The 12,018-nt window shown below is 44.0% G+C and overlaps 1 protein-coding gene across 2 annotated transcripts in view; it reads right to left on the bottom strand.

Annotated features, from left to right (window-relative positions):
• The window catches only part of rptor (regulatory associated protein of MTOR, complex 1), a 505,194-nt gene that overhangs the window by 156,099 nt on the left and 337,077 nt on the right, over positions 1–12,018 (bottom strand). The window lies entirely within an intron of this gene.

Below are 12,018 nucleotides of genomic sequence, written 5' to 3'. Positions count from 1 at the left end.
ATGGTTGGGAATCCAATACTTGACTTTTCAACTCTGAAATAACTAAAACGTTTATTCTCAAATGTACTGCTCATCAGAATTTCTACAAAAATGCTGTAGACATGAAAGACAGCCAAGTTCTCCAGAATCTGAGATGAACTTCGCAATAAATACATCAGTGAAGTAATTAATGAACCAGAGTGCTACAAAGACCTCCAATACTTTTATGCCACACTTTTATGGAACTCATTAGTTGAATGCTTGGAGCCAATTCTCTCCTACCCCAGTAACAACACAGATCTGACCCAAAACATCACTCACAGCATTAACAGTATATAATTATATTGATGCTGTAGGATAAACATAAATAATTCAGAAGGTAAACAATTGATGATGAAGTTACAATAATGCTTGCGGAGTAAAGAAGAAGTTAGCGGCTAAAAGCGGAGTAGAATGGAAAACACTAAAATTACACACCAATAAATAACCGTTTAGGAACTGGTACTAAAATTCAATTGAAAATGAGTTTGCCAACTCTTCAGGACTAAAATTACCAAAATGAACACTTACCTGAGGAATTACAGTATGAATCAGAACAATGTTTCAGTGCAGCATATTGCTGAGAGATTTTCGCTGCCTTCGAGACTTCTTAAACAAAATTGTAGCACCTGGGCAGCAAATTATGCTAAATGTGTTGCGTGCAATAATTTGTGGGATGAAGCCCATGGGATTAAAGGGGCAGCAGCAGCTGCATGGATACGAAATTGGTTAAGATACAGAAAGCAGAGAGTAGTGGTGAATGGCTGTTTTTCAGACTGGAAGGAAGTACAGAGTGATGTCCCTCAGGAGTCGGTATTAGAACTACTGCTCTTTTTAATGTACATTAATGACCTGGACTTTGGTATACGGGACACAATCTCCAAGTTTGCAGCAGTAAACAGTGATGAGGATAATAGCAGTCTTCAAAAGGGCACAGAATAGATAAACTGGTGGAATGGGTAGACACATGGCAGACAGAATTTAAGGCAGAGAAGTGCAAAGTGATACATTTTGGGAGAAAGAATGAGGAAAGGCAATAAAAACTAAATGGTATAATTTTAATGGAGGTGCAGAAACAGAAATCTTTAAAGGTGGCAAGACAAGTTGATTGCGTTGTTAAAAAAAAGTATATGGGATCCTTGGCTTTATAAACAGAGGCAGGGAGTACAACAGCAAGGAAGTTATGCTAAAATTTTATAAATCACTCGTTAGGCCTCAGCTAGAATCTTGTGTCGAATACTGGGCATTACATTTTAGAAAGGATGTCAAGGCCTTGGAGGGGTTGCAGAGGAGGTTTACCAGAATGATACCAGGAAGGAGGAACTACAGTTATGTGGACAGACGAGATAAACTGGGATTGTTGTCCTTGGAATAGAGAAGGTAAGGGGAGATTTAATAGTGACGTTCAAAATTCTGACTGGTTTTAAGAGCGTAATTAAGGACAAACTGTTTCCACTTGCATGTGGGTCGGTAATCAGAGGACAAGATTTAAGATAATTGGCAAAAGAACCACAGGGAAGATAAGGAGAAGGTTTTTTCTTTAACACAGCAAGTTATGATCTGGAATTCACTGTTTTCACTGAAAGGGTAATGGAAGCAGATTCAATAAAAACTTTCAAAAGGGAATTGGATATATATTTGAAAAGGAAAAACGTGCAAGGCTATGGGGAAAGAAGGACTAATTCAAAGAGCTGCCACAGGCACGATGGGCTGAATGGCCTCATTCCATGCTGCAAGATTCTATGTTATGCCAAACCAAATCACTGGTGCTTTTTATTAATGGACCTCAATGCAGTATAACCAAAAGTAACGGTAAAGTCAGATTCCATAAAATACCTCAAAGTATTTTTATAGTTCAGATAGTTTCATTACAATGTATAGTGTGAATGTAAATGCTTACATCCAAATAATAAAGGCAGTATATTACGGAAACAGCAAGGCGGGAGTTTGCATAGTTCTAAAGATTCGGTTAAATCATGGCGCATGCCTGCTCTATGCCCATTTCCAGGAAGGTCAACCCCACTCTAAGGAGCAAAGCAATGAACAATCAAGACATTCAGCTCAGTATACCCAGGAAGTCAATCTAAACAACTCAGGGATAGGTAATCCTGCTGAAAGACACTACTGCCAGAATTTTCCGTGCAAAAGGTTTAGGGGAAGAGGAAATCCAGAGATTTTGTAATTAATCAAAAAAAAATGCATTAGTGGGTGTAATTAAATTTATAAGCCTGCGGATGCGAAAATGTCAGACTACTGGGAAGACAGCCAAGTTAGTGTCCTTTGCAACTATATGACACAACATAAATGATTACATTTTCTTCAGAAAAGGTCCGATTTTGAGGAATAACCAAAACGCGTAGATAATTGCGTTTATTGGATAAAGACAAATTCTGAGCTCTGGTTAGTTACTATTTATAATCACAGAGATGAAATAAACATGTCTGCAACTTTAGCACATCTTTAAAATTGATTAAAGGGTGATACTTTATAGACTTGGCACTGTAATTCATCTTTAATAAGAATCTGCAAAGCCTTCTCCCATTATCTGTTGGACAGTGCTTACCAACTCTCTGCCATCAACAAAAGCTTCTGAAGATAATATGTAGGCTGCTGAAATCAAAATGACATTTTGTAATAGGAAAATACTGAGTGTTTGATCAGAGCGTTGAGTACAAGGCAATCTTTCTTCCGCATGAAATGACAACTTCTGAGAAGTGATTAAAAGTTAGCGTGATCAAGTTGAAACTACTTGAGAACACTTAACTGGAATAAATCAAGCTACTGGCAGCATCAGTTAGTCTACCAACCAAAGCCTGGCTCAGGAACGATTACTGGAGGGCCATGTATGAACCACAAGTGTGAAGGAATCCTCAGGAGCTTAATGAGCCTTGGATGTGTCTCCAGCATTATAAGGTACTTGAGATAACATAACATTTACAGATGGGAGAATACTCGATAAGGAAGAGAGGAGAAGGGAAAGACAGTGGAACGAGTGGCGAAAATCACAACAAAACATATCCAGATCTAAACCACGCACAACTCAGAGATAAAGTGATCATCAAGAAATAAATCACAATAATGTGGCCAACACCCTCAACAGGTGAACAAACTCACCCATTCCTTCAGGATTCAATTATCTGTGCAACCTGACAAAAGACCACATTATTTCAAAAGAATTGCAAACTTTCCATACCAAATTCTTGAGAAAAAAGGATGTACGGGAACAGTTTGAACTCCACACACAAAGGGGCCTATGATCAGGGTTCAATTTATCTATTCCTTTAAGGATTTTAAATTCCTGAAAAATCTCTCTCCTGCGTCTTCTCTTGTTCATTGTTAAACAATCCCAGATTCTTTAGTCTATCCTTTTAGCTCACCTGTTTTAAAGCAAGTACCAGCTTGGTCACACTTTTTTGTACTGCCTCTAAAATCCTGGATATCCTTGCTGCAAGTACAATGACCAGAATTATACACAGTACTTCACACGTAATAATTTAAAACTGCACAGCAAGTGACTCCCTTTTCCTCAGTCTCAAAGAAAAATCATGCATCATGCCTGAGAGCTGACAAACTAATCACAGTGCCGTCTGACCTGATCCTGACCTAGCATCTACACATGCTCACTGTTCTGGAAGTGGTCAGAATTCACAGCTTATGTTTTCCCCTCCTCGGCCCAGGGACAGAGGCCGATCGCTGTGGCCGCACAATTGTTTTGGCTGAGGTTTGCCGACGCCCCATAGACTAGGGCTGATCCAAATGGCTCGGAACTACATGCAGTAATTGACCTTTGCCAATAATGCTGTGTTGTATAAGGTTCGTTAAGAGTGGCCTAGGTTGACTGAACACAATTTTTAATGCTTCCAATGGAGAAGCATTGTAGCTGGATATCATTGCGAATCAATCGTAAAGTCACCGAGAGTTGAGAGTTGTAACTCTCTCGAATACTGAGGCCTGAAGCACTACCTAGCCTTCAACATGTGCTGCAAATGTCACATTTGGGGCACTTGCTGGTTCAAATTCATCTGGAAAGTGCACAAACAGTTCAAAAAGCAAGCAATCTTGTATCAATTTAGGACAAACATCTTGCTTTTTTCTGTAATGTGGCTTGTGTATCCCACAGCTGTAAAAAGCCAATCCTGCCATGCCAAGTGGAAAGAGACCTGGTGGTGCATGATGTTCCGTCACTGCAGGGACACTGAAGAGTGCAATGGACCATACCCACAATCTGGCTTTAATTTAGATCCTGCAACTTCCGAGATGAAGAACCTGAAGAATGCAGCAGTTTTTGGCACATTGCAACTGTTACCATTGCAATGTCACAGAAATCAATTAGAACAGAGTACTGCAGTCCACAGCAGAATTTCTGAAATACCAACCCATATCCAACCACTTGTTAATCAATCATATATACACATCATAAATACATCAATCTTCTTCAGTTGGTAGGAAAACAATTAGATCCATCATTGTACCAAGTAGGGAGAAAGCAGCTTATGAATATTTAGCAAAAACATCACATTTATAGGAAGACTGGCTTGTTACATGCGAAAGATTGTCAAAATGATGAATTATGCAGTTTCGAAAGAAGGTTTCCCATCGAGTACCAACTGAATATTTAGAACACTTACATAATGTAAAAATGAACTATTTCTGGTCAATAATGTAATGTTTACATAATAGACACAAGGAGATATTCAGTTATAAAAAAATGTTATGCCCTTATAAACTTCTCATTCTTATGTCAGCAAATGTAGATTTTCACAAAACCTTGCATCCCCAACATAACACGAGCTTGCATCTATGGTGTCCCACACCTGTTTTTCATTTCTACGGTTGCTCACCCGGATGCAATTAAATCTACCCTTCACAAATGAAACAAAGGTATCTTATAGAGTATACCAAATATTATGGAGGATCAGCGCTGAATTCCAGAAGTGGTTTGCTACTGCTTTGTGGTCTCCGTGTACAATTCTCATCCACCTCTGCTGTCTTTTCTCCACCACATCCCCCCCACCCTCCCCCTCCCCCTCCCCCTCCCCAAACAAACAATCCAGGGCAACATACAACTCAAATTCAGCCTGACCATTTGTACATTCCAATTGTGGGTTCACAGCCACCTACTGGTAACATAGAAAATAGGTGCAGGAGTAGGCCATTCGGCCCTTCGAGCCTGCACCACCATTCAATAAGATCATGGCTGATCATTCAACTTCAGTACCCCTTTCCTGCTTTCTCTCCATACCCCTTGATCCCTTTAGCCGTAAGGGCCATATCTAACTCCCTTTTGAATATATCTAACGAACTGGCCTCAACAACATTCTGCGGTAGAGAATTCCACAGGTTAACAATTCTCTGAGTGAAGAAGTTTCTCCTCATCTCAGTCCTAAATGGCTTACCCCTTATCCTTAGACTGTGACCCCTGGTTCTGGACTTCCCCAGCATCGGGAACATTCTTCCTGCCTCTAACCTGTCCAATCCCGTCAGAATTTTATATGTTTCTATGAGATCCCCTCTCATTCTTCTAAACGCCAGTGAATACAAGCCCAGTCGATCCAGTCCCTCATATGTCAGTCCTGCCATCCCAGGAATCAGTCTGGTGAACCTTCGCTGCACTCCCTCAATAGCAAGAACGTCCTTCCTCAGATTAGGAGACCAAAACTGAACACAATATTTCAGGTGTGGCCTCAGCAAGGCCCTGTACAATTGCAGTAAGACCTCCCTGCTCCTATACTCAAATCCTCTCGCTATGAAGGTCAACATGCCATTTGCCTTCTTCACCGCCTGCTGTACCTGCATGCCAACTTTCAATGACTGATGTACCATGACACCCAGGTCTTGTTGCACCTCCCCTTTTCCTAATCTGCTGCCATTCAGATAATATTCTGCCTTCCTGTTTTTGTCACCTCACATTTTATCCACATTATATTGCATCTGTCATGCATTTGCCCACTCACCTAACTGTCCAAGTCACCCTCATTCAAGTGGCTATTTTTCATGTGCAAACTCTGACAAATGGTGTTGGCAGGTTATTTGACAGTCAAGAGCATCACAGCTGAGTTTGCTGTTGTCCTTGCCCATTCCAATGGGCATACATGCATTTGAATAGGAGTCATTAGTGATCAAAAGCAGAAAACCTACCTTATTTTTTCCCCTCGCTATCCCTGGATGAGATCACCTAACTCAACACACACTAAGGGGGTCATACCTGGAGCCTTCCCAATCTGCACTTGAGATTTCAGTCTACAACTATCACGATTATATCAGGAATTTAGTAATGAAAATGAAATGGGAGAGCAATGTAATGTCCATTGCTGATGCGAACTGCCATTCTCTCCCTGTGCTTAGGAACTTGAATTACAATCGTAACACAAACAAGTCACAAGCTCTCTGCAATCATTATAAATCCAAGTCCATATCTTTTTTATTACACGACAATTCATAATAATTAAGCTCAACATTTGAACTTTTATTTCCTGCACGATTAAAAACATCTTGCAAAAGAACTCATACAAATCATTTCGATTAAAACCACGTACATGAACCTTGCTATCAACATGTCTCTAATCATAATGGCTTTAGATACTTTGCTAAACATACGATAAATATTGCATTTGGTATTTATAAATAATATGTCCTTACGATAATGTATAAATGCACACAAGGCCCATACTTAAGACAAGGTCACTCTGTGATCAGATACCTTTTTTACCAAGACCTCAAGTGATGAAGGTGGGTGGAGCTTCCCCTTTTATACCTGAAAGTCCAGGTTAGGAGTGTCTCCCACAAGTTCGCCCCCTGTGGTCAATGTTCTCAAGGTGTACAACTTAGGTCAGCTTATACATGGGTTACAATGATAGTTGAAAACATGACATCACCTCACCCCCAAAGTCTTATTGGGATCACACGTTAAGTCTCTCTGGTGGTTTATGCTCCCTTGTAGAGCGCCTGAGTTGGGGCTCCGGTTGTTGTGCACTGGCCTGAGTGTCTGCTGTTTGCAGTGCCTCAGGCCTGTCCAGACTGTGCACAGTGACTGGGCTCTCCTCCACTTGGTTCTGGTGTTCGGTCACCTGTGGTGGAGTGAACTCTACATCATGTTCTTCCTCTGCTTCTTCTATGGGGTTGCTGAACCTCCTTTTTGTTTGATCCATGTGGTTGCGGCAGATTTGTCCATTGGTAAGTTTAACTACCAAAACCCTATTCCCCTCTTTGGCAACCAAAGTGCCTGCAAGCCATTTGGGCCCTGCAGCGTAATTAAGGACAAAAAGAGGGTAATTGACATCAATACATCGCGCCCTCGCATTCCTGTCACGATAGTCATAGTAGGCTGTATAAGGGATAACCTGGTTTTGAGCGTCCTTTTCATTAGCAGCTCTGCGGGTGGAACCCCTGTGAGCGAGTGTGGTCGGGATCTATTGGCCAACAGGAGGCGTGATGAGCGGTTTGTAGGGAACCTCCTTGGATTCTGAGCATCCCGTTTGATTATCTGCACTGCTCGTTCCGCCTGGCCGTTTGAGGCCGGCTTGAACGGTGCTGTTCTGACATGGTTGATTCCACTGCCTGCCATGAAGTCCTGGAATTCAGTGCTTGTGAAGCACGGGCCATTGTCGCTGGCCAAAACATCCGGTAGACCATAGGCGGTGAACATTGCCCGTAGACTTTCTACCGTGGCAGAGGATGTGCTTGAATTTAAAATGGCGCACTCAATCCATTTGGAGTAGGCGTCTACTACAACCAAAAACATTTTCCCCATGAATGGACCTGCGTAGTCCACATGGATGCGTGACCATGACTTGGCGGGCCAGGACCTGGGGCTAAGGGGGGGCTTCTCTGGGTGCATTGCCCAGCTGAGCACACGTGTTGCACCTGCGAACACAAAGTTCCAGGTCTGCATCTATCCCTGGCCACCAAACGTGTGACCTGGCAATTGCCTTCATCATGACAATGCCCGGGTGCTCATTGTGGAGTTCTGGGATGAACGCCCCTCTGCCCATCTGGGGCATGACTACTCCGTTTCCCCACAGTAGGCAATCGGCCTGAATTGAGAGTTCAACCTTGCGCCTCTGAAACGGTTTAAACTCCTCAGGGCATGCCCTATACGTGGCTGCCCAGTCCCCATTCAGGACACATTTCTTAACTAAAGACAGTAGTGGGTCTTTATTTGTCCAGACTTTAATCTGACGGGCTGTCACAGGTGAGCCTTCGCTTTCGAAAGCTTCAACAGCCATGACCATCTCAGCATCATGCTCAGCTGACCCCTCAGTGGGTGCATCGGCGCAGTTTTCAGTGCCCGTTCTGTGCCGAATTGTGTAGTCATAGGCGGCTAACGTGAGTGTCCACTTCTGTATGCGGGCCGATGCATTTGCATTTATGGCCTTGTTGTCGGCCAAAAGGGACGTTAGGGGTTTGTGATCTGTCTCCAGCTCAAATTTCCTGCCAAACAGGTACTAGTGCATTTTTTTTTACTGCATATACACATGCTAGCGCTTCCTTTTCTACCATCCCGTAGCCCCTTTCTGCCTGGGACAGACTTCTGGAGGCATAAGCTACCGGCTATAACTGACCATTGGCATTCACATGCTGCAACACACACCCGACCCCATAGGACGATGCATCGCACGTTAAAATAAGTTTCTTACACGGGTCATATAATGTTAACAGTTTGTTGGAGCATAACAAGTTGCGTGCTCTATCAAAAGCCCTTTCCTGGCTGTTCCCCCAGGCCCAATCGCAACCTTTGCGTAGGAGCACGTGTAGCGGCTCTAACAGCGTGCTCAATTTGGGAAGAAAGTTACCAAAATAGTTACCCAAGAAAGGAACGCAGCTCCGTCGTGTTACGGGGTCTGGGTGCTCTCTGGATCGCTTCTGTTTTGGACACAGTAGGTCTGATCCCGTCTGCTGCTACCCTCCTCCCCAGGAATTCTACCTCTGGAGCTAAGAAGACGCACTTCGCCTTTTTCAGTCGCAGCCCTACCCGGTCCAGTCTGCATAGCACCTCCTCCAGGTTGTGGAGTTGTTCTTTAGTATCACGACCCGTAATGAGGATGTCGTCTTGAAAAACCACCGTCCCTGGAATTGACTCGAGGAGGCTTTCCATATTTCGCTGAAAGATCGCGGCGGCTGAACGAATCCCGAACGGACATCTGTTGTACTCAAACAACCCCTTGTGTGTCGTGATGATGGTCAGCTTCTTTGACTCATTCGCCAGCTCCTGGGTCATGTAAGCTGAGGTCAGGTCCAATTTTGAAAAAAGTTTGCCACCGGATAGCTCTCTGCTCTCGGTAGCGGGTACTGATCTTGGAGTGACACCCGATTGATGGTGGCCTTGTAATCGCCACATATCCTGACCGATCCATCCGCCTTGAGCACCGGCACGATCGGGCTCGCCCAGTCACTGAATTCGACTGGCGAGATGATGCCTTCCCTCACTCAGCAAGCGGTCCAATTTGCATTCTATCTTTCCCGCATCACGTAGGGCACCGCTCTGGCCTTGTGGTGTATTGGCCTGGCGTCCGGGTTTATGTGAATCACTAGCTTGGCCCCCATGAAAGTGCCGATGCCGGGTTGAAATAATGAGTCAAATTTGTCCAGGACCTGTGAGCATGATACTCGCTTCACAGAAGAAATTGCATTGACATCGCCCCATTTCCAGTTCATGACAGCAAGCCAACTCCTCCCTAGAAGTGCGGGACCGTCGTCCGGGACAATCCAGAGTGGCAACCTGTTCTCCGAATCTTTGTGGGTCACGACTACCGTGGCGCTGCTTAGCACCGGAATGATCTCCTTTGTATATGTCCGTAGCTGTGCGTCAATCGGCAATAATTTTGGCCTCCTGGCCTTGGACACCCACAACCTTTCGAACTGTTTGATACTCATCAGGGACTGGCTGGCCCCCGTGTCTAGCTCCATTAATACTGGGATGCCATTGAGGAGCACCTTCATCATTATCGGTGGCGTCCTGGTATATGAACTGTATATGTGCTCCACATGAACTCGTTGAACTTCAGCTTCCAGTGATTTCCCCCAGTATTCATTTGGCCTTGTAGGGCTTACATCAGGCCTGACCTCCTCGTACATCAACCTGGCTGCAGGCTTCCTGCACATATGCGCCAAGTGACTGCTGGCGTTGCAATTTCTGCAGGTATATTGCTGATACCTGCAAACTCTGGCTGGGTGTTTGCCTCCACACCTGCAGCATGAGCTGGAGGCCCTGTTGTTGGAAACAAAAGGTCCATTACCAGTCGATCGTCTCTGTCTCTGTCCTTAAGCGCACCATTAACAGGTGTTGATGGCCCCATTACTGGCCGCATTGTCCATTGCGATGGCATGCCGTTCAGCTAGCCATTGTCTCTGTTGAATTCCCCCTTTGGGTTCAACTACATGCTGGGGCATGTCCGATTGCCTTTGTCTGCCTAGAGAACTATGTGCCGCGTTAACAATGTTGACTCCCTGGTCGTTTGCCGCATTTGAGCCAAGATTTTTGTCATGCATCATTCTGGTCTCTTCCTCCCCTGAGATAAATGTCTGGGTTATCAGAGCCGCCGCTTCCAAGGTCAAGTCTTTGGTCTCAATCAGTTTCCTGAAAACCCCAGCGTGCCCGATGCCCTCAATAAAAAAGTCTCGCAGCATCTCCGCTCTTCATGCATCTGGGAACTTACATAGATTCGCCAGTCGCCGAAGATCTGCCACGAAGTCTGAAACGCTTTGCCCTTCTCGCCGCCGGTGCGTGTAAAACCGGTGTGTCGCCATGTGCATGCTGCTCGCCGGTTTAAGGTGTTCCCCGATCAACTTACTGAGCTCTTCGAACGTCTTGTCCGCCAGCTTCTCTGGCGCTAGAAGGTCCTTCATCAGGGAGTACGTTCTGGATCCACAAACCGTCAGATGAGCCCTGTGTTTGTCGGCCGAATCCTGTCCCAACCATTCCTTCGTGACAAAACTTTGCTGTAGTCTCTCAATAAAGTCGTCCCAATCATCACCAACACAGTACCTCTCTTCTGTGCTGCTAGTGGCCATGCTCGCGTGGTTTAAATCCCAGTTTCTCGTCGCCAATGATATGTCCTTACTATACAGTATAAATGCACACGAGGCCCATACTTGAGAGAAGGTCACTCTGTGACCAGTTACCTTTATGACCAAGACCTCAAGTGATGAAGGTGGGTGGAGCTTCCCCTTTTATACCTGAAAGTCCAGGTTAGGAGTTTCTCCCACAAGTTCACCCCTTGTGGTCAACGTTCTCAAGGTGTACAACTTCAGTCAGCTTATACATGGGTTACAATAATAGTTGAATACATGACAATAAACATAATAAATCTTCAATTCCAAAGATATTTTTTTAATGACGTTTCTTAAATAGCACTATGCAAATTAAAAATAGATGTCAAAAGAAAATCAAATAAAACTTAAACGGTCGAAATGTCAGAATTGTACAGCAAAATGCATATCAAAATGTTTCTTTTTGGTTCTTTAGAAAACAAAGTATGTTTTAGTATGGAACTGTACAGCAAGAGCTTGCAAAAGCAACCTGCTTAGAACTTTTGGCCTGAGACATAAGTTTATGGTCATGAACGCCCCCTGGTCCCTTTCTAAGGAGATAACTCGGTTGCAGTTTGAGAACTAATGCCCAGAAGGATTGAATGAAACAACCCCGAGGTCTTGCACCTGCAATATAAACCTGGCCATTGCCCCAACCTACAAATCCTGTATTCTGTGGACAAGGTGACATTTTCAAGCAACACAATGCTGTGGTAAAGAAACTATGCCCAGCGATGTTCAAATGCAATCATCCGTGAAGGATAGTTTCTACAAAAGCAGAATACTGCGGACGCTAGAAATCGGAAATAAAAACAGAAAACGCTGGAAATACTCAGCAGGTCATGCAACATCTGTGGAGAGAGAAACAAAATTCATGTTTCAGATTGATGACCTTTCATCAGAACTGGAAAAAATGAGAGTTTCTACACTGGCTTCTCGATTGGCAAGGGATGCCTCTCAAAACCTGCTTTC

This window comes from Pristiophorus japonicus, chromosome 16 (genome assembly GCF_044704955.1).
Source record: "Pristiophorus japonicus isolate sPriJap1 chromosome 16, sPriJap1.hap1, whole genome shotgun sequence".
Taxonomy (NCBI): domain Eukaryota; kingdom Metazoa; phylum Chordata; class Chondrichthyes; family Pristiophoridae; genus Pristiophorus; species Pristiophorus japonicus.
Note: the sequence above shows the minus strand (reverse complement) of the source record. Positions and strands in the feature narration are given on the sequence as shown.